General features: G+C 40.3%; 1 protein-coding gene across 2 annotated transcripts in view; it reads right to left on the minus strand.

Moving 5' to 3' along the window:
* LOC308199627 (uncharacterized protein) overlaps window positions 1-22996 on the minus strand; it is a 209103-nt gene that overhangs the window by 102640 nt on the left and 83467 nt on the right. The window lies entirely within an intron of this gene.

A 22996-nucleotide genomic window follows, 5' to 3' on the forward strand; every position in this document is an offset into this window, starting at 1 on the left:
TCTAAATATAAAATCTATAAAGAAATACTCGTAGGTATGTTTCAAGGGTATCATACATTACAGGACAAAACGCAGATTTGAAAGACAGAAGTGTGAATAAAATTTCACTCAGCACTACTAGAAAATCACTTGGTGAAGGTGCAATCCTGCCTGTGTGTTCCCACACCCTCCACCCACTTGCCAAGTGGAGAAACTGAATCCTTTCCTCTGACTAGGCAGTAGGATTTCCGTATCTCCACTTTGTCCCTGTTGTGGAATAAAACAAGGAGGACTTCCACATCTGCAGTCTTTCTATCCAGAATACTTTCAAATCCACATCCTACTAACCAAACCTACCCCAACATTCTCAGAATGAACTGCTCTGATACTTGGTTTTGCCAAGGGCTTCAGGGGGTAGAGGGTCTCCATTTCACGTCTTCCCTAGCCATATCCAAAGCAGTTGTACTGGTTCCACCTTGCTAGAAACCACAGCCATTGCAACTGAAAGCAAACATCATTCTAAACGCTAACACTGTCCTGTAAAACATCGTAATGCACACCACCACCTCAGGTGCCATGGGGTGGTTGCTTTGGTAGGACTTGGATAAGAAACAGTGCCCTAATATACTAATCTTATTATTTCACCAGGGAACAACAGTTCATTAAAGATAAAAGCAAAATTCAAATGGGTTTGGTCTTGCTCTGAGAGAAGTTAATTCCATAAAAGTGCTGTCTGCCTGGGAGCAAAGAGACCAAGCAAAACAAATACCATAGGTAGCCTGGAAACTGGAGAGCCGCTGAGGTGGAGTGTCATCTGACAGGGCAGCGGGAGAGCTCAGAGGCTGTAAACACGTACCAAAAAAGTTGGGAAACAATTGCACTGAATTCTGAGCACCCATGGAGTGCGTGAAGTAATGGGAACCTCAGAAGGTTATCTAGCTAGGAATGGCAAACAGCAGCAAAACAGAGCTATGGCAACAGAGCCCCAGGGTGTGAGCTGGGGGCTCACCAGGAATGTCACACTGTAAGGACTCACACAGGCCAACTGGGAAACGGCTTTGTCCAAAATGAATTATTGCTAACAGAGGGCTAGAGTCACTCTGTAGATTCTGCCAGTGAGGTTCAGGCTTACAGTTTCACTCCCATCTCTTAAGGCATGTCTACACTGCATATTTGGCCTGCAGCCTAGACTCAGGGGCTTTGGCCTGGCAAATCTCTTGACTGATTGCTGCTAGCATCCAAATTAGCACACAACCGGCACGCTCCCTGCTGAGGGGAGGCAACTGAGAGCCGAGAGGTGGTAAGGAACAATTTCTTAACCCCTCTTTTCAGCTGGTTTTGGAGTGCAAGTATAGGAGTGCTCTTCATCAGCTTCAATGCAGAGTCATCACGGGTTAGCCTGAACCACTGCACCTGTGGTCGAGGCAGAGAAAAGTGCTTTCCCCTCCAATCAGGTACAGCTGAAAGGTAGTGAGGAGCTGGTTTGTACTGTCTCTCAGCTACTGCTTGCTGCTCTTAATGTAAATTTCTATGTTGACACGACATTGAAGCATCTGCAAGCACCTCCAGGAAGGCTGGGTCTTTGCTTCTCAGAAGAGAAACCTCAGTGTCACTGACTAGGCTCAGGGCAATGACACTATTTACTCAACAGCGTGGATGGTTGGTAAATGGCGACATAAACATTGATTCAGGCCCAAGCCAAACACAGAATGCAAACTTGGCCCAAGTGGGGCCCAGTTTTCCAGTAATTTTGTTCTGCCAAGAAAGCAGAAGAGCAATTGAAGAGGGATGAACTGACAGTGGAAAAGCACAGCCAAACAAAAGGACATGTCTGCAACCCACCATTACTGCCACAACAGAGGTAATACTAAGCAAACCTATAAATATGCCTCTAATCGTCAGGATGCTAGCTGGTCACAGATATTTAATTCATATCAGGATATAGCACAGCTGAATTAGCATGGACCGTGTCCATGAACTATTTAATTGGGTATGGTGCCCAGCAGCACAACTGCACTCCTCACAGCTTTTCAAAAGAAACCTCTTCAGACTCCTGCTGCATTTTGATGTTCTACCAAACAAGTTAGCAGGCAAAAACATTTCCAATTAAAAAAGAATAATAATTAAACACTGTAAGAATGTAGATCCAAAATAAATGTCAGACTGGTGATTATAAGCATTTTTGGGGAAAAAAATAACCACTCCAAGAAATTAGTGTTACAAAAGAGAGTTGATAAATAATGCAACCATTTGCATCTGGTCAAAATGCATCCTATTTCAGGCTGTAAAGGGTTGTAGCAAACTGCGTGTTGGGTATTTACTGACCAAGAATAACTCAATGAACAACAGTGAAATAACATGCCAATTACAGAAAACCATGATGTTTGCACACCATTAATGAACTGAAAAGAGGCAAGAGTCAAAGAGTCACAGAATAAGGTGTGTTGTTGTTTCTTTTTTTAAAAAAAAAATTATTCACTCAGCTTTAGCCATGATCATTAATTACAAAATTAACAGGCATGTGACAATAGACTGATTAGTTTAGAATGTGCCTACCCTGAAATACAATTAATTAAGGAAAGCAATTGTGATAACAAGTAGCTGATTTGTACAATGAAATTAGATCTTGTCTTTTAATTATAAGAAATTGCATCCTCAACAGTCTGTCCAACCACTATCCAGGCCAACCACTACACTGCAAATGAAGCAGAGACAACACACTTGGGCTAAAAAGGGTACAGAAAATAGATTCTTTGCCAAGGAATACACACTGAATCTACAATAAATTATGTAACTCTTCTTTACTGGCCTTGGAGACTGTTAAATACAGCTATTATGGATGGATAACAATATTTGAATAATAAGAAAAAAATGCTATACCTGAGGCTAGCGATTATATTTCTACCTGCTATCCCCAGAGCAGAGCTGCAAGGAAGCATGGTAACGATGAGAAAGGTATTTGCCATAAATTAAACCTGCTGTTATTAGCTAATATACAGTATAATATACTTCAATCCTATTTAACTGAACAACATGATGCAAGTTACCATGATGACTTATTCTTACCAGAATTAAATCAGTCAACTACATTACTTCTATATGAGATGCTGGAAACTGTCACGGCTTTTCTTTAAGGCTGAGCATCCACTCAATGAAATCTGTCTCCACTGATGATGAAAAAAGACAAATGAGAACAAGCAAGAAATGTCACAACAACTGAATTTGTAAAATTTTGTTTGCAATTTATTTCTGCAAACTCTGACAGAATATTTTTCAGTGTTTGGGACTCTTCAAAAATGTTTCTTCCCTATGGACACTAATGCCACTTAGTATGAACTCAGCTGTAGCCCTTTCCATTTCTCAAAAAACTTACAGGACATAATTACAGGACCTCCTTTATATGCACTGCTCTCATCTACTCCTCAAATTTTTGGGAAACTAAATTTTTTTTCATGGGTTCTCATCCCTGTGACACTGAAATTAAACATAAAGTACAATTGTGCAAAGCTTAGCTCCTAAGGAAACCAGACTACAAAGCAGCATTCAGATTTACCTGCTTTTGAAATTCACTCCATCCATGTTTGAAGCTTTTCTGTTCATACCTGCAAACCTAGGAGGCTTTAATATTCACCTAAAAATGAGAGGTTTGAGGGGTCTGATCACATTAGAAACTCAGAAGCTTCAGAGATTCATCAAACGCCAGTGAAAATACAGCACTGTGAAGCAAAGCAAACATTTTAAATGATAGCACTAAAAACTCCACTACCAAAATATTCCAATATAGTTTTGGATTGGTGCCATTCCTGTGCTGCAAAGTCACAACTATCTAGTTTTTTGCATTTGTTTTTCTTCAAGGCTATCAACTCAATAGTTTCTCTTGGGGACTTGCTCATTTTGATGCTGTTTTTTTCTTAAATATATCTGCCTTTATACAAATGTTGGATATCTCAGTTTTGCTTACACATCTAGTGCTCAGATGATTTGCTCTGATGGTGCTGGTAATCTGTGAAACTGAAATATGCAATAAAAAGCTCATGCAAAAGCAATTCAGAAATAAATCTGAGAACTGTAACCAAGGCAAGAGAGGATGACACGTCTATACCTGTTTCACAGAAACAGAAAATGTTAGTAGCCTTTACTAGTTCATCAGCACTCACACGTATAAAGTGTAGGGGATAATTTATAGTTAAATCTTACCCATTTGCTCCAGCAGCCTCTATAGATCAAAGAGAACCCAAACCTAGAAAAGTTAGGAAGGCTAAAGACCTTAGGAGGTTCTACAGCAGTACTAGAATATTTGGTGCAAATAGCTACTGCATATCAAACGGACATAGAAAACAAACACTTAGCCCCCTTTTCTGTGCTCATGGAGGAAGAAGAATGAGAAAAAAAATAAATCAAAGAAATGTCTATTAAGAAGAGAAAACATGCAAAAATGTGAAACACTCGGAGACAGAAACCTGTCACGAGCTGGCTTTCTGGAAAGCTAAGATCTTCGAAATTGTCACACTTCTTGAATGAAAGCACACTGGCATAATACCTGTGCATTTGTTTTCTGCAAGTGTAATTTTCACTTCAACCACCATTAAAATGAGAAATGGGTCATTTAGACACTGATCAATGGGTATGACACTAATAAAACAGCGTACCTCATTTCTCCTTTTCTTTATTTTGACATTAAGAGTCTTGTGAGAAACATCTAGAGAAAGACAGTGTGCACTTTATCAATATTATCTCATAATGATGATCCTTTTTTGATGAATGCACGAAGTGAGAGATTTGGGTATTTCCATGGCAACTTTAAGTCTTTGTTTGTCTAGCAAAGAAAAGCATCATCAGGGATATCAATGGCAGATCAGCTTTCTTTACTTGCTTATAGGGAGAAAGAGGGCTGGAGAGAGAATGACAAATATGAGAAGCTGTCATACTTGATATATACATTTTTTAGCAGTATAAATTGGTTTCTAGCTACTGTAAGTACAGCTACACACTCTCTCATATGCAACTCCCATCTATTCTGTGACCACAAAGGTGAAAATTAGTGATGTGCAAATTATCTCCTTGTTCGTGATTTGCTTGTTTACACTCAGAGCTTCAAGAACCAAACTGCTGAGGGTTTATGAGGAAAAGGATCATGGTATCATGAACTGAACCACACTGCCTGAAAACTCTACCACATCATGACCCCCAAAAATGCAGCAGCAAATACAGACACAGACACAAATACACAGGCTTCATTGCACGTTGTGCTTAGGTAGAAGTATGTAAGTGCTTTCTACAAAGGAAAGTCCAGGCTTTTTTGAGAGTCAGAATAAATGAAATATTAATGATCAGGAAATAAGAAAGCATGCAGTCATTGTTCTAGCAAGGTCTTGGATTTTACTTAGAGCTACTGTTTAATAAATAAGCCAGTTACAATAGGCATGCAATGGTACAAGGGGTCTGGCAGTAGAGTGAGTAGGACATTGCATATTCACAGCCCATGTACTAACTGGATCATGCCCCACAGCACAAACTTTAATCTTGCCATGATTATAGCAACAGTCTTTGGCTGGCTGCAAAGGAATGCTTTGCCATAAGCAAAGTTATAATGCCTTTAGCAACTGAAATGCTCTAGCACTTATTCTTGACATGGTAATATTCTGTACATATGTATTTATTCCCTTCGGTGGGTTTTACCTGCAAAAAGGGTCCTAGCAAATTATTAATTTTCTGGTGCTGTATGCTGAGCATATTCAGATGATTCCATTAACACTGTCTCTGCATTAATAGATACCCACACCAGACATATTTCATTGCTATTTTGAATGGTATTTTCTCACAATTGTTTACCTTATGACCAGTTGTAACTTGGAGTAAAATCTGATTCCTGCCAACTTTTCAGTCCTGCTTCCCATCTCATTTGTTTATAAGCCTGATTTATTATGGGTGGACTTCTCAAGGATATGCTCTGTGGCTCTTACTATTTTTTAATAAGAGTAATACATTTTTTTTGAGCACTTGAACAAGTTAAATGGGGCCAAGTTGTTCAATGGTTTACACTGGCATCATTCTGCCAGGCTTCAACAGAATGGTGATGATTTAAACCAGCCGCTGGTTTAGTTCACAAAAGAACTTTAACAGCAGGTAGCAGTATTAATTACTCTTTGTGAAAAATTAAAATGAAATACAACAGCTCAAATCCTTCCCTTTAAAACCAATAAAAATGGGAGCCTGCTTTAGATACATTTGATGAATAACGGCTTAGCAGACTAGGGTAGTACTTACACTATTGTGGATGATCACCAAAGCATATTATCCCTAGAAAAATAAATCAACAGACCATACTCTCTGCACGGTACAGGCTCTGGAGGGGAAAGGAGAACACTAGAGGAAGCAGTGTCTGGCTTGGCAGAGGAGGAATCCCTGGATTTCAGTCCATGGTTTAAAGGCTATTTTTGTATTCTGCACTACCCAGCAATAAAGATGCACAAACTGTTTCTGGAGCAAGGGGTCGAAGTCAGATCTCCCTCCTCCTGCATGAATACACAGGATATCTTGTGAAGAATAAGAGTCACTATTTCTCTCTGACTTACGGAAATATGAAGCCGAACGGTTCTGGAAAGAGAGGAGGAGAGAGACTGCTTATCCTTGCCTCCCTTTAACAAAATAGCTTAGAGGCTGGTGTACAGGGTAGATGAGAGAACACACTTTGAACATAAGCTCTGATTTCACAGATTGCAATGCAGGGCAAGAGCTCCATCCAGAACATAGAATCATAGAATCATTAAGGTTGGAAAAGACTTCCAAGGTCATCTGGCCCAACCATCACCCTACTACCAATGTCACCCACCAAACCATGTCCCTAAGCACTACATCCAATCTTTCCTTGAACACCCCCAGGGACAGTGACTCCACCACCTCCGTGGGCAACCCATTTCAAAGCCTGATTGCTCTTTATAAGAAGAAGCGTCTCCTAATTTCCAACCCGAACCTCCCCTGGCACGACTTGAGGCCATTCCCTCTAGTCCTATCACTATGTACCTGTGAGAAGAGGCCGACCCCCAGCTCCCCACACCTTCCTTTCAGGTAGTTGTAGAGAACAATAAGGTCTGCCCTGAGCCTCCTCTTCTCCAGACTAAAAAAAAACAGTTCCTTCAGCTGTTCCTCATAGGACTTGTGTTCCAGGCCCTTCGCCAGCTTCGTAGCTCTTCACTTGTCACATTCCAGGGCCTTGATGTCCTTGTAACGTACTGAGTGGCCCAAAGCTGAACACAGTACACCGATTTACAAAGAAAACTATACAGGTGGTAGCTCCTTTCTACACTACACTCTGCTCCCTTTCCCCATCAAGCTTGCAATGGCTGCACAGCTCCTTTGCACCCAAACGTGCCACTAAGGCTGCATGCACCTGTCCCACTACAATTACAGAGAGAACTGATTGCAGGACAGGATTTGCATATTGCTGTGGTTTGTGCAGAGCCTTCAGAGTGCTGAGCTTCCAGCAGGCAGGTGAGCTGGGCTCTAACAGGTCACCAGGCATTTCAGTTCTGTCTGTCAAGGCACAGGCACCAGACAAATCTCTGGCTACCTGGCAGCAGCAGAGCTCAACATGACGTGGTAGCAGAAAAGTAAACGTCAGGGGAGATTTCAAATGTCTATCAGAAAACTCAATTAGACACCTCTATGATGTGCTGGAAGTAGAGCAAGGTTTTGAAAATTGAAGTTTGTGGTTTAGGAACCTAAGTTTGTGTTCAAAGGGATGCACACCCTTCAAGCCACTATCAGTGGAAGCTTAAGCTTTGTAAAGTAGTCCAAAACAAATCAGAATCAACCTCACCTTTTCACTATGCTGTTCCACCTGAGCTGATTTACCTTGTTTATTCCAAAAAAAATTCAAGCTCATCTATTGCTCCTGTCCATAAAGCATTTTACCCTACTGGGCTGTAACTCTGTAGGTTGTATCTCTTCAGCCCTCTCTTTTTGAAGCTGTCATGCAGGCACTTCCACCTACCCCTCAGCAGACCAAATTAGAAACACCATGCTTTATGACAGGCAGAATGTCTTACTATGGACCCAAAGGCTTTGTCCAAAGCTTTGCTCAAGGTTTGCTCACCTGAAAGGCCAATTCCAGTTGCTTCAGCTGTTAATGAATACCTGGCTCTTCCAGATGGCCACACATCACTCCTTTGGATATTGTTAGCCCTCCTGGGCCCCTTATTTCTAGGTAGGTCTTTAAACTATGGAAAATTCTACTGCCTTCTGCTCCTAAACCCCACACAGGTGGTTACAGACATTTTTTAATCCTCTTGTGGACATTTGTCCTTAGGGAGTTACATTCTGCCTGAAACATCTGTACTACAGAGCCTATTGCACAGTCAATTGAAAATACTGCCTGTTGTTCCAGTGAGTAACTTGGATTCAGACTTCATGGTCTACGATACTCAGGGGGATGAGCTGAGATAAGCAAAGAATAAAACGTTTTATCTGAAGTTGATGAAGTTCACATATTTCTGTGTCTCCCAAGAATGGCAACATAACTGTATTCTTAAATTCTTCATGAAACAAAGGCTGGGGGGCACTGGGAGCACGGAGTATCTTCGTACCATCACACAGCTGATGCAGATACTGTTACCATAAAGGCTGTGAAAGTCAGGGCTCTATCTAGCAGAAAAATTCCATCAGCTCAATTAACTGCTGTTCAGTAGTCTCTGCAGATGGGATGATAATCAGCAGTTGTTGCCAGAGTCACAGGACAGCTCATGAACTTATAAATCTGTTAAAGCCAAACGCAAATAGTACTCAAGAGCATCAAGCAGATTTCAGATTCTCCTTGGAGAATCGAGATGCTTCGAGATGCTATGCCGTGATGGCTACTTGCTTACAAAATAAACAAATGCATGCAGTATTGCTCATATTAAGCTGCAGAAACATGCCCTCATATTCTTCAGTCAGAGAAGTCCAGAAAATCATGTCTCAGCGTGAAAACCTCTTAGAAACACTGATGAAAATGACTTTCCATCATCCAAAAAGTATTCACACCTCAGCAAGAAGCTAAATAAGGACACTGTTCAGGGAGTGTCCCAGACACAGAGCTATTGTTTTTAATCCTCTTACTCAAATACGCACAAGCACAGAAATCTCCTAAGGTGCTTAGCATTGCATTTGACAGAAACAATCCATAGCTGTACAAAGTTAAGGGAGAAGGAACTGAGCAGACATGTCTGTATTTGTGAGCAGAGAAAGTTCATGGACTGGGTCAGCAGACAGTACAGAGAGGGCAGGTCAGCACCCACGGTAACGGGCATCCTGCCGGCTTTCCGGCAGTGTGTGGAGATGTCTCAGGAGGCTCACGCAGTCTGGATTTCAGATCTCATGAGGCACAGGAGCCTCAAGTGCAATACTAAAACAGCCTTTCCTGGCAGATCTACTCAACATCCACAGCGTGGAGGGACATCTTCCTATGAAGCAGATTCTAGACTAACAGCAAATTCTTATTTCTTTTGTATAGCTTTTTATTTCTGAAAAAGGTTGTCTGAATCCTGCAGAATTTCTGCTTGCTAACTCCGCTACACAAAAACAGCTAGATCCACCCAATATATCACTGTTTTCCAGAGCAATGTTAACAGCAGCACAAGCGAGGATAAAAGCACAGCTCTGTAAATCTGTTCCCTCATCTTCTCTCCCATTCTTTTTTTTTTTCCCTCCACTTTGATTCTCCTTCTAGATTTCGCCTTTGTTCTTTACCTATTGTATTACTTTTTCTTCCTTTTTGCAATTTCACCTTCACTACCATCTCTAGCTCTTCTTCCATACCTGTGCTCTACTTCAGGAACCGATTATGCATGCTACAGAGCAATGCTAGTGCCCTGTATATTGGAGACCCAAATTTTCTGTTCCCACTCCTCTTCTAGGTGTTGGATTCTGCTTACACTTGCACCAAAATAGCAGTCCGTATTACTGAGATCTACATATTACTGGAGGGAAAGGTGAGAACAAATCAAGGTGCAGCACTTCAAAGAGTAAATATGATTTGTTGTATATTGTTTACTGGCTTTTGCAATTATAATAAGTTATATTAGGAAAAGGAACTGAATACATATCTGTGAGCACTTACAGGGTCAGAAAGATGTAATTTTGGGAAAATAGGATATGCAAGACAAACTAAAAATGCTTATAGAGTCACTAAAAATACTGTAAAATCTTGTTTTTAACTTTTCCAGCTGGTTTTAATATCCTAATTTAGTTTTTCTACCTCTACAAATATATTTTCTAGGCCAAATTGTCATTGTGAACATCAAAACCAGCAAAAGTACATGCAACTAGGCATCATGAAGAATATTTGTGCAACTTTGAAAAATGTCAGAAATCAACACAAAATAAGTTGTGTGATGAGACCTAGAAAATCCGTTTGTTCCTGGTAGCTTCTCTTTAGCAGCCATCAGCTCTTCTCTTAAACCAGACATCAAAGGTCTGAAATTCCACAATGACTTTTGATGTTGGCACAAGTTCAGTAGTTAAAGTTGAAGACTTGTCACATGAGGAGTTTATGCCAATTATAAACCATAAAAAAAGAAATCGCACACATGCAGGCATATGTTCATTATTATAGCAACACATCCACCAACGCTCCCTTCTTTCTTAATGTTTGGCTTATTTTTATGAGAAAATAAAGATGAAAAATAGCTCCGATTTTCAAGGTAAAATGCTTGGAAGAAACAATCAAACATCAATAGTTGCTTTGCCTACGTGTATACTTTTTTATTTATTTCATCTTCCAGGATTTCATTTTCAGCTACACTGTGCTGGTACATTCTTCAGCTTAACCTCCCTTGCTGCTCCATTCCCACACCCCCCTCCATTTTTCTGTACTGGATACGTTTTTGGTTTTAAGTACAAGATCCTAGTTTCCTACTTTTTATACCATTGACCCATGGACAGGTCCCTTCCCTGTGACTCATAATGGCATAAAACAAGTTTACCTATGCATTTAAAAAAACTAGATGACAGTCTGAATTCTTATCTATGAGATATCTTTTAACTGCCCCTTAATATTACTAACACTTCACAAGGTTGTAATTATCCCTTAATGAATGAGTGAGCAGATACCCAATGGGTGCAAGCTTTTCAAAAATAATCTGTATGTTTTCACACACAGAAGCTATAAAGACCTGCAATTTATGGGTATTTAAGGGATGGGAGTGAGAATGAATCCCAGGCTTCAGGAGGCAGATAAGCTGCAAAGCAAAAATGCAAACTGAATCAAGCCCAAGTGCTGCACTTCCCAGTCAAGTGATGGGGCAGGGTGTGAAGGACTGAAATACATATAGTAATTATTAATGCATTCATTAACATCTTAAAGGAAAATCTTCTAAAAGATCATAACAATTTGGTATCCAAAATCTCACTGCCTTTCCAACAGTTGTATATATAGCTTTGTCCTGAGGAACACTGATAAATATCTCACCAAAATGATTTGACTTCTTCCCAGACAGATAGATTCCTGATGGAAACATTTCTCATTTCCTTCCAGCTCACTTGATGCACTGCTGCAAACCCACATTCCCAGATTTGACATTGAACACTGACCTTGACACACTGGCTACCAGAGCATCAGGAACTTGCAAGTTCCCAAGCCAGCAGAGGAAAGCTTGGAAGCCCTCAAAGTCACAGCCGACACATCCAGGGCTTCCAGATTTTCTTCCACAGTTTGAAGCCTGACAGCCATTGCAGCTTCAACCTGAGCAACCCTTCTAACTTCAGGGAGCTTCCCAAGCAGCTTCCAACAAGTCGGGAGTATCCCAGGGCACCCCAGGGAGCCATGGCAGAGCCAGGAGTCAGAAGTTATGACAGCTGTTGATTGTTTCATTTAGGGAAACTCAAAACACATTTCTTGATTTTCCTGAACTGAAAATTTTCCTGTTTTCCTTTGAGTGGAAATTTTTGAAATGTCACTTTTTGTTCCAATTCAGAACAAAAACATATTGGAATTCATCTCTCCTCCAGCGCCTCTCCCAATCTCCCAATCTCTCCCAATCATAAAACTGAGTCTCAGCTGGTTCTTCTGTTTTCAATGCCCTCATGCCTTTGAAATCTCCCTCTGAGCTCTCTCTGATGAAACAGTAAAAGCAAGTGTGTGCAACTATTCAGTCAAATCCCATATGTTTGAGTATAAATATTCTAATCGTATTCAACACACAAATATCTATCAGAAAGTTTTGGTTTACAATATTATAGGAATGACTCTTCATACAAATGCCAATATTAAAATGCTAGAAAGATCATTCATGCATAAATAAGAGCATTCTTTATGGTTATTCATTGTTTGCTACTTGCCGTTCACTATTCTTATTGGAAAACAATTTTGTTTATCAAACAAATAACAGCCCAGGATTTCTGTGCCCAGCCACACACTACACACACCGAACAGTGACTGAAGCTTGCAGCCAATGTAAGTAACAAGTTGAAGACATATTGCCCCAAATTGATCTGCAAAGACTTACAAACATTACTCACAAAAAGTTGAATGGATAGAAAAATAGCAAAAACTAGCTGCTAAACATGCTGCTACCAGTTCTTTAACCCACATTAGTAGACAGAGCATGCAGCAGTAAGGAATTAGCTCTGCCACCACTCCCTGCCACCAGGGCATGCCCCACCACCTCAGCTGACGAGAGGCTTTTCCACAGCTGCCTCTGGTCTCCCACTGCTCCCCGGATCGTGGGAGCTGCAGAGCTGCTGAGGAACACACCATTTGTGCTGGAAAGCATCCTAATGCTTTTGAAATCCCAGCTGCCACAGGCAGTTCTTGGGAAAACAGGATCCATACAATCTCGGTGCAAAATCGTGTCACCACAAAACAAAACAAAAGGTTTTTGTGCGGTGGTAATCGGATCCCATCTACAATCATTCATTTTAAGACAAATAGGAAGTGATGAATGAGACTCAAATTCTTTTTGGTATGCACCACCAGCCTGGATTTTAAGACCAGAGACATCTATAAGGAATGCAGTGGCCATGCTTGCAGCCTCTTCCCCTCCAAGCTGTTTCAACTGGTTCTCCTAGTATTTCTTCAGCAATGAATGCAGATCTGCTGTGTATTCTATGCAGTTGTTTTGCGTAGGCTTTCAAAAAGATGGAGATATAGGCCAAGTAGGGGGCTGTATTCTCTCTCTGAGCATCATCCAAGAGCATACTGCAGGCGATGTGACAGTGACATCTCTTTGCACTCTGCTCCCCTTCGTGATGACATCCTTTCCCAGGTCAGTTTCACATTCTTGATCTCCTCTTTCAACACCGATTAACAACCTGGAGAACTTGCTGGCTTTATCAACAGATCAACAGTGCTCAGCAGTTCCCAGGATTATGCCCTACATGTACAAGAACTGATGAACAATTAGCTAGCATTTCTGTTTGCTATCCAAGTCCCTTAAAAATATGTATTTTAACTCTCATTCAGGAGGGGGAAACCAGAAGAATCATCTTGTGATGGGAAGGAGTAAAAGAGATGCAGTCAGCAGGAGGCAAAAAGAAGGCAATGAGAGAGTGAGCTCACTAGCTTTTCTGCCTCAAATAATGCCTGAAAAGTCTCTGGGAGGAAGAAGAAGCAGAACTAGTGTTTCTTTCAGTACATTTGCCTCTCGTTAGCATCATTTTCTTTTGTGCTAAGATAAAGTTCATGTCTCAGATTCAAGGATCCCATATGAATGCTGGAAATGGTGTATCAATTCCAAAGTACGTGTTCTTTCATTTAGCTACCTGAAGTACTTCCACAGCTCTGAAGTTTCAAAACCTGGCCCCAGTACATGTTGTGCAACAGAGTTTAGTATGGCCTTTAGCTCATATTGGCAGCCAAAGATGCTTTGACCCAAAAAATAAACTGCTTGAGGCTGTAGAGGAGTGCCTGTCAAACCATGAGGGGAGCTGCAATGAAGTCTGCTTGTAATGCCATGTGGATGTGAAGTCAAAAGTTCAGCTACTGGGTACTGCCTCTCAGCAGAAGCTCCCCAGGTGATCTGGTGACATTCCCCCTACATATCGGCACAACCAGTGAAGTTGAGGTCAACACAGCAGAAGTAAGGCTGCAGCTGAATCTTACATTTCTCATAGGAAACAAGTAAGATTTCTACTGTTTTTTTCTACTGTTCTGAGAAATACGCATAGCCATCCGCACCAGAAAAGCCACAGAGGATTACTTATCACAAACCAACAAGCCTGTCCCAGAGCCACAGTCAGAACAACCTTGGGTTCAATCCCAGCTCTCCTGGGGCCATTTTTGGCAACAGATGAGCTCAAACACCTTCAAATTGTGTCAGCATCACATCAGAGAGGGTTTTTGTTGAGGGTGCATAGCAAAACTTTCATACAGGCTTTCCTGAGAGTTATCAGTTCCCTAGTTTTGTCAATATTAGCTCTTAAACTGCTGTGCTTATGGCAACCCCACAGGAAATACAGAAATAGGTTGTAGGAAACATTTTTGCTGCTTGGTATTTTACGCACTTAAAACAGTGGTTCTAGTCCCTTGAGAATTTACACTTTACACTTCGGATTGTCAATGTTATCAAGCCAGACATATTTGCAGCAACAAAAACAACCCAAACAATGTGAAACTGTAAACTCAAAATTCAGGTGGTAATTAGGCCTAGTGGAATATCAGAAAATCTAATTGTTAAATATATTATTTGGCAGGTTTGACAGATCCAATAATTTCACTGTAATTATTATTTTATTGCTGAAAATACCACCTGTTGAAGCATTATACAAATATTTCTGGATTATCATAATAATATAGCCTAGATCAAAACAATCATTATAAACCCTAATTATTCTAAGAACTGGAACACCACCGGTCACTAAGCCCAGCTGTTGGCAACTATACGTATTCACCTCCTGCTTTCCAACAAGTGATTTTCACAAATGCATTAGAGGAGCTTTCATTTTCAGAAGTGTCCTGTTACGAGACCCATTGCATGCTCATGCTCTAGTGCTGTTAGGGGCAGCTTCCCAAAGAACATCTGTGGATGGAATACCCAAACTGTTTTTCCTAAAGAATCTTATGCTACTACTTGTTCACTTATACAGCAATGCTATCAATTCTGTGGTATTCTACCATGTTATTTAAGTGTTTTCTAAGGTGTTTCTAAGAGCAAAGAAGTTCCCACTTGGAGCATTTTTGTTAATTCCTCAGGAAGCCACTGAACTGGAGCACTTACTGTAGAAAATTAAACCCTATGGCTTATTTATATATGTTTATGTTCTATCAGAATAAAGAAATGCACTACAGATAGTGAAATTCTTTTCATTAGCTTTTATTTATGGTCAGACTACAGCTGTAACTTTTGGGCTAGCTGACATACTTGAAGTGTTTTCTAAAATAATAAATACATTGGCGAAAAACAGAGTTAGAATTTGGCCTCATATTGCTAAGGCAGTTACAACAAATGCTACCCTTTATTTACCTAGTTAATTTCCTTCAAAGTTAATTTTAATTAAAAGCAGAATTCAGGCTGCATACCTAAATTTTAACCGTATGCTGATAAAGTGAAACAGAACATAGTACCAAGTTGTTGAGTATTATATAGATTCCCACCAATGACCCCACATGAGATAATACCACCTATCATGTCATGATGACTTAGCAGCACAGGTCCAATCCAGTCTGGTAGGAATTAACCTAACACAGGAGTCTCTGCAAAGTCTATAGCTAAGAGCACTTTGTTGCTGGAACGCAGCACGCCCCAGCTGTAGCAGGAACCACTCCACTAGCACTGCCCTCCCCTCCACTTCCAGGTTCATGCAGATGGAGTCAGCTCAGGCCCATTTCCAACATTTAACGTAGACTTGTCCTGAACTCTCAAAGGCACAAGTTGCTTTTATGTTGTGCAACTGTAAAGCAGACAGTAGTCCTAGCAAATAGTGGCAGTTCATAATACCACTTCAGAAGAAGTGCAGCCTAGTACTAAACTCACTTAATCACTGGTTGCTACAGAAGAATGGACAAATCTGATTCACTACAGATGTTAGAAGTTTTACATTTGCAAAATCAAGCTATCAAAATGTAGAAAACATTTTAAATAAGGTTGTCCAGGAAGCAAGTTTATAAAAAAAATGGAAACACTATAATGCAGTTCCAAACGTACAATGAGTGAATCACATGGGTACTTGGCTCAGGACAGAGAAAGCACAAACTGTAGCAGTGGGAGTTTGCCGTCTTCTTTATTAGACAGCCCCTGAAGGGAAGATACCACACAAGTGCTTTGACAATGGATCTCAAAATAAAAAAAATTTCAGAAACACCAGTTATCACCTTTGTAAAACATTACTTTCCTGTGACTACCCCTAATATCTTGTAACAGTTCCTTCCCTCTGCTGTCTTTAGTTAACCAGCATCCTCCCCAGGTCTCTCAACTCCTTAGCTGGCCACAGTTATCCCTCATTTTGCAGCATTCCTTGCCACATCCTTTCATGAAGTTAACCCCCTTACATTGCTTCCCACCTGCAGTCTCAACCTCACCTCAGAGGTGAGCTTGCCTCTTGATCCAATCTCAGCTTCCTCCTACCTTGCAGCCACCAACTCTGGTCTCCTCACCCTAATCACGCAGCTTGTACTCATTTATTTTCTCTATGCCAGAATCAAACTTTTATCTGATAAGCACTGTCCCACATCTTAAACTGGTACTGACAGCACAGAAGAGTTTACTTCCATTTTGTTTCCACAACAGCCCAGCACATCGAGGAGAGGTGACCACAAGGACAGCGAGCACAGCACCTGGCTGTCCTGGGGCAGAGATGCTCAGGGCAATCCTCAACCTTTGGAGAAGTCATCTGCTTCTACTGAGCAATGCAGCACTAAAAGGTTTTGACTTATATTATTTTTAAACTTGGTCAAATTCATACTAGGTTGCTGTCCTTTAAGGAACACCAAAAGCTATCCCTGAACCTGCAGCCACTCCTCTAACAGGTCTGAAGCTCTAGCAACACAGCAGCCAATTGGAAGAAACAAAGAAGAGAAAACGCACAAGTTCTTTTTTCACCTGAGTGGATGAACTTCAGGAAAGGGATTTCGACTGAAATACAGCATGGACACAAGAGGGGAAAAAGGTAACAACAACAACAAAAAAACACCCAAGAACACATTTAGAATGGAAATAAGCAAGTTTCTAACCATGTAAGAATCAGGGGGTTAAGAACCCCTTTCGCAGCAGGTTCCCCCCACAACCACCACATAAACTCCCCAGATCCTGAGAGCAAAACTTATAAGATGCACTTACCTGAACGACTTGGCAGAAAATGAGACTCAATGTCTCAAGAAATTCCACCTGTTGCAAACACCCAGCATGAAAATGTTTACCCTTAACAGATAATGTAAAAAGCAACTTGTAAGGAAGCATTGTGATGAAGAATGTTAAACTATAACTATCACTGATGCCATCAGGTCTGCCAAGAACGTGAGGAAGAGAAAGACATGCAAGAAAGAGGAGAAGCGTAGCATGAAATCACAAATGTTTTTTGACAAGGTCCCTAACTGTCGTTACCAGCCTCTGATGAAACCCAGTACTGCCAGGGACGCGATGATGCTGTGCTACAGTTCAAGTGAATCCTGGATGCCCAATACATAAAGGTGTAGACATGCAAACCAAAAAGAAAACACAGCTCTGCAGGGCCTCAGGTTCAGTAATACTTTATTGAGAAACCCAGTGTTAAGCAGTGGGTCATGCCAGCTCGCTGACTAGAAATGGTCAGGTTCAAAAGAAAACCAGTAAGTTTGTTCATTGCCACCTTTGTTTGCCAAAGTCCTGAGCATTTCCTTAAGATGCAGACGTTGTGCTTGAGGACCACGTGTTGTAAAATCTGGGGTACCTTGCAATAAGTAGTGGAATAGAGAAAACCCTGTTGCATGACCACAAAAATTGAGAAGAAATCAGATATGCTTACATTAACGTAAGACTGATTTGAAATGATTAATTAATTTCAGATACAAAGCACTCTCACAAACGTAGCTGAGACATAAGAAATCACAACAGACTTGTTATGAGACCTAACCCCTCACTAGCAAAGAACAGGTTTAATAATCCTGATGTTTCTCAGACAAAACATGTGGGGACCAGATGTCATTTTCCCATCTGCAGCAGGGAAAATAAATGCAAGTAGACTGTTGTGTTTGAAAAATTATTTTCTATTTAGAGTTTGTTTTGCTTGTTCTTAATAAAGCTATTCATGCCTCTGTTAATAAAGCTATTCATGCCTCTGGATTTGAAACTCCTAGTATCTAGAGAGCGATGGTTTGTTCGACATCTGCTTAAACTCACTGCCTTCCACCTCCATATCATAATTTGTGGGGGAAGCTTCTGAAATGGTCAGCTTGATTTTTAAAATGCCTTGTTCCCTTTAGGCTTACCTCTCATTAGTGAAACAGAAGCCTACTTATGCTGGTGTAGACCATTTGGACAGAGAAGATAGTAATCTACAATTACATGTCTTGCAGTAAGTATTGGGCAGTATATTGTCCATATACTGCTGTGCATAGAAATCCTTTACATGTGCACGTGTGCCTAAAGTTAAAATCCTCATTTTCATTTCTCAAATATGGTCAAGTAGCAGGTATAACCAAGTTGTCAGCAAACACTATCCGAGTACCAGAGTACCATAAAGGACTACATCTTCCATATGGAAATATACTGTATTCTGACAAGAGGGAAGAGACGTGAAAGTAGCAGCAGTTCAGGCAGCAGCGAACAAGAGACCAGCCAGACCACTGACACAGACTTCATCTACTAAGCCTTTCCTGTGACCACTCTGGCCAAAACCACCTGTGTCCAAGCACTGGTCTCCAAGGAACTCCTGTTCTGCAGATTACTCAGGTGGGCCCTCAACCCCTGCATGCCCCTGTCTGCCCTGGGTCCTTCTCACTTAGACTGGGGGTTCTGGGGGGAGCATCCCCTGCAGCCTGCGCAGGGCTCAGTGCGCTGTCTGGCCCCTTCCGCTTCAGATCCCTGTACTGCTCCCATTGCCACATATGGATGCAGAATAAAACAAGCATTGCTAACACTTGTGTGTATGTCACTGTGATGATAGTGTGGCAGGAAATTTATCACATTCTGAATGTACTTGTGAAAATCCCAATCTCAAGGTACTGGCATTTAGATGTATAACATTTTTAAGGAAGCTGGTTTGATTACAAAGGAGAGGTCACAGCATTCTGGGTATGGAGGCTTCTCATCCACACAGGACTACAACACCTTTTTGACCTTCTTCGCTTTGGCTGCTACAGAAATGCAATAGAGGCTGCTATCTCATCACTGCCACTGCCATCTGGAGCCCTATACTTCCTTCCTTTCCTTTCACTCAGGAGATCCCTTGGTATTTTTAGGAATACTAATTTGTACTTCTCAGAAAAACATCCATGTTTGCCAGAGAAATACTCTACAAATCTGGTGGATACATTATGCGAAGACACCTTGCAGTCATTAACTGAGGTGACTGCTCTCAAGCCCATCACTTCCCACTTCTCACATCATCATGATTTTTTGACCTCTCAGTCTGTGTGTTTTAACAAGGATTTAAAGACACTAACAGCACAATAGCTTCTGCCTGCAGCTTGCCTTAAACCTTTTCTAATTTCCCACTGTAGTTTTCATTTTATTCATTTTATTCGTACTCCCACTTCTAATGGCTTCTTGGCATCCTGTTTCCTAACAACATACTATTAGCACTTCTCTATTGTAATCCCCTCTTTAGCTGCCTAACCCAACATTAGTATTAGCATCAGCACTATCATGTTATCATGTAACATAGCTGCATGAAAAATTACAACAGTTGTGCAGCAGTTACAGTGTAATTACTTAGTGCCACTCAATCTGAAGAGCTGTGGTAATAGGTTGCATAACCAATTAAATTTCTGGATTCTGCTCACAGAAGCAGCTCTGAAACAGAGTCACCATAGAGGTTTCTCAATCCTGTCTGCAATTGATTTGCAGCAGTGATGTGTGAAAGGGAGCCAAAGCCTGAGGTCTGCCTGTTTCTACCACTTTCTCCAGCAGCAAGTAGAATGTACTACCTCGGTCCCACAAACTCCTGCACTTATTAAAACTGATGGTGTTGAGGAAAGTCTGCTTAGCAAAAATTCCACTCTTAGATGACTGAATTTATATTCTGCATGGGGTGTTCTCCAGCCTTAGACACAGAAATCAGAAAGCAGAGTAAGCTTTTTCCAGTAGACTTTCATAATCCAGTTATTGTTTATGAATTTAAATTGTATCCAAATGAGAAGTGAGTAAGCGCCTTGTTGGCTATTCCTTTGACATCGTTGACTTATACAGTGTCTAGACATCTGGAAAACTACTGTAACAGGCTGTTTTCATACATGGGACAATTTTCTTTCTTGAATAACAATGTTCTCTGTTTTTCTGCCATATATTTGTTGATAAACATTGTGGAAAAACTAAGACATTGCCTGAATTATAACAAATACAACAATAGCCTACATCTATATTTTTCCACTACTTCTTCAGTTAAAGTTTGATGAGAAACATTAAGATGAAACTTAGAATATATATATACACATGTACAACCATATATACATACACAGAGAAGACTAGTACATTTGTCTTCTAGAAAGTATATACAAATCACAAAAAGCTTCAGTCCCTTCTTTCTTAATCTTGGATTCCCAGGTAGTAGCAGTAATATAGAAAAACTCAGTGGAGATTTCTCTGTCCATGCCAACCAGAAATTTGCGATCTTTCCCCTTTAATTTAGCATTTGCCCAATGTAAGTTACAGCAGCTTTTCCTGGGTAACTTTCAAAGGCTATGCAATACATTAATCCACTGAAAATATGGTGTTTGTCTGAAGTTGATTTTTCAAACTCTGCTTAGATTTTCATTTGTTTTGTGGTGCAGAATAGTTTTTGGTCTTGAAAATTTTACAGTAGACTACATTAACAAGCTAATTTTCATCCCTAATTGGTGCAACACTATGTTCAAGACAGTAACATCAGCTTTTATTTTCAGACAAAGAAAAACTGTAGTCTCTGTAATGCAACATTATGAAAAGCTTTAGAAATGCTCACACGCCTAAGCCAATCTCAAAGATTGAAGCATGCTTACTGTTACATTTAGGTGATAAGAATTTTGAGGTTGTTCTTTTATTTAACCTCTGTCCTCTCCTTTCTCTTCGGGAACATGGATGCAGTAGAGGGACAGAGATTAATGAAAATATGGGAGAGAAGTGGGAATCATATTGTTCCCCAACTGAAAATGAAAAACTAAATCCTTAATATTGCCAAACATCAAATAAAACAACCTGGGGGGGAGTGAAGGGGTTCCTCCCCCCATCAAAATAAATAAAAAGAGCAGCTGGGAAGGATTTTTGTTTGTTTGTTTCATGGAATATCCCCTTTTTCACTAATAGTAAACATCTTTCAATAAAACTTCAACATCGCTAGAACAAAAATCTCTCTTCTCCCTCCCTTCCATAATAAACAGCTTTGAATTATTTGCTGTACTGCTTATATTAATAGTGACACAGCATGAGGGAGTGCAGTGAATTAAGAGGGGCCACTTCTGAGAACTGCTGCATCATATAAGCTTGACAGAATCAGCCAGAAGAGCTTAATCAAAATTACATTATTATGTTTTAGAAATCGTGTTAAATATCTGCCAAAATCACAAAGCATCAGGAAGACTTAAGAAATCTTCTCTAACTGCTGCAATTGCCCTTTCTAATAAATTTCTTCAAGAGAAAGTCATCCTTCCATAAAAAGGAGATGCTGCTTCTTGAGGAAGGCTAAGGCCAGACAAATTTAGTGTCTGACCAAATAAAAGAACTTTTTTCCCCCCTAAAAGTTTTTTAGCTGCAGAATGACAATAGGTCATAACAGAAGTATTACTTGCATATCCAATAAAATATGTCTAATAGCTATAGAGAATTATAGAATTTAAAAAGTGAGATTTAATACCTTTTTAGAGCAATTTGATATGAAGTTCAATCTCTGGGTTAACTGAGTAAAATAAAATCCCCATAAACAGACAAAGAATCAGTTTAGTCAGCAGGTTAGTTTGAGCAGAAAATTGTAACCTCTGCGCTTTAGAGTGATCATCCTACTCATTTCTCAAGACAACCCAGTGACCGTTCTGACCAGATCAGTAGATTGCATCTGAGAAGCCAAGCTCATCACTGTAATTTATAGAAAAAACTCCGCTTTGCTTACAGAAAGTAAAGATACAAAAATTAACTATATGGATTTTAACTACTGCATAGTTCAAAGAGTCTGCATATGTCTTTTCTAAAGTGGTTCTTTCCTTCACTGTTTATTTCTAAAGAATTATATTCCTATATGAGCTCTCCTCATTGTCCCCTTTCTTCGGCATCTGAGAAATCAGCATTTTCCCAGTTTCCACACTAATTCTTAGTTTACTTGAACTCTGGTCTCTGTTTGCTTGAAAAGTCCAAAGTGTTAGAGCTACCAAGCTAAAGGTCCTTCTAACACCACCTTGTCTTTTCAAGCATACTTATGCTCATCTATGTCTCTAACCAACACCTTCTAGTAAGTGCTTAGAGAATTTTCACATTCTCACATTAGTCCCAGAGGTAAGCGGCCTTTTCCATCATTCTTTATACTAAAGCAATCCGATATCTACTATCAGCCTTTGGAGATCTGTTGCGTTTGACAGCTACCATGGGGGTACCATAACAAGCAACTCCTGAAATAAAACATTATTTGTTTAGCACTTTATTGCCTTTTGTTATTTAGGAAGCATTTGCAGAAAATAATATAAAAAAAGCAGGACTTAAGGCAGTCCTTAGATTACATGCATGCCTCATTTAACCTGTATCTAACTCCTTTCCACCTGGCAAAGCTGGAAGTTTTTGTCTCCTAAAACTCCTCTGGTAGTTGCAGCAACTGGCTGGTGTAATCCAGATAACTTGCTAGTTCTCAGTGCCATCTCCTGCACCCCTTCTACTCTGTCAAGGCAAGGCCTACAAGGTGATTATTATTTTATCGCAATTCAAAAGATGAAGGGACCAGTTATTCAGAC

The sequence above is a fragment of the Anser brachyrhynchus genome, assembly GCF_964034855.1.
Source record: "Anser brachyrhynchus genome assembly, chromosome: 9".
Taxonomy (NCBI): domain Eukaryota; kingdom Metazoa; phylum Chordata; class Aves; order Anseriformes; family Anatidae; genus Anser; species Anser brachyrhynchus.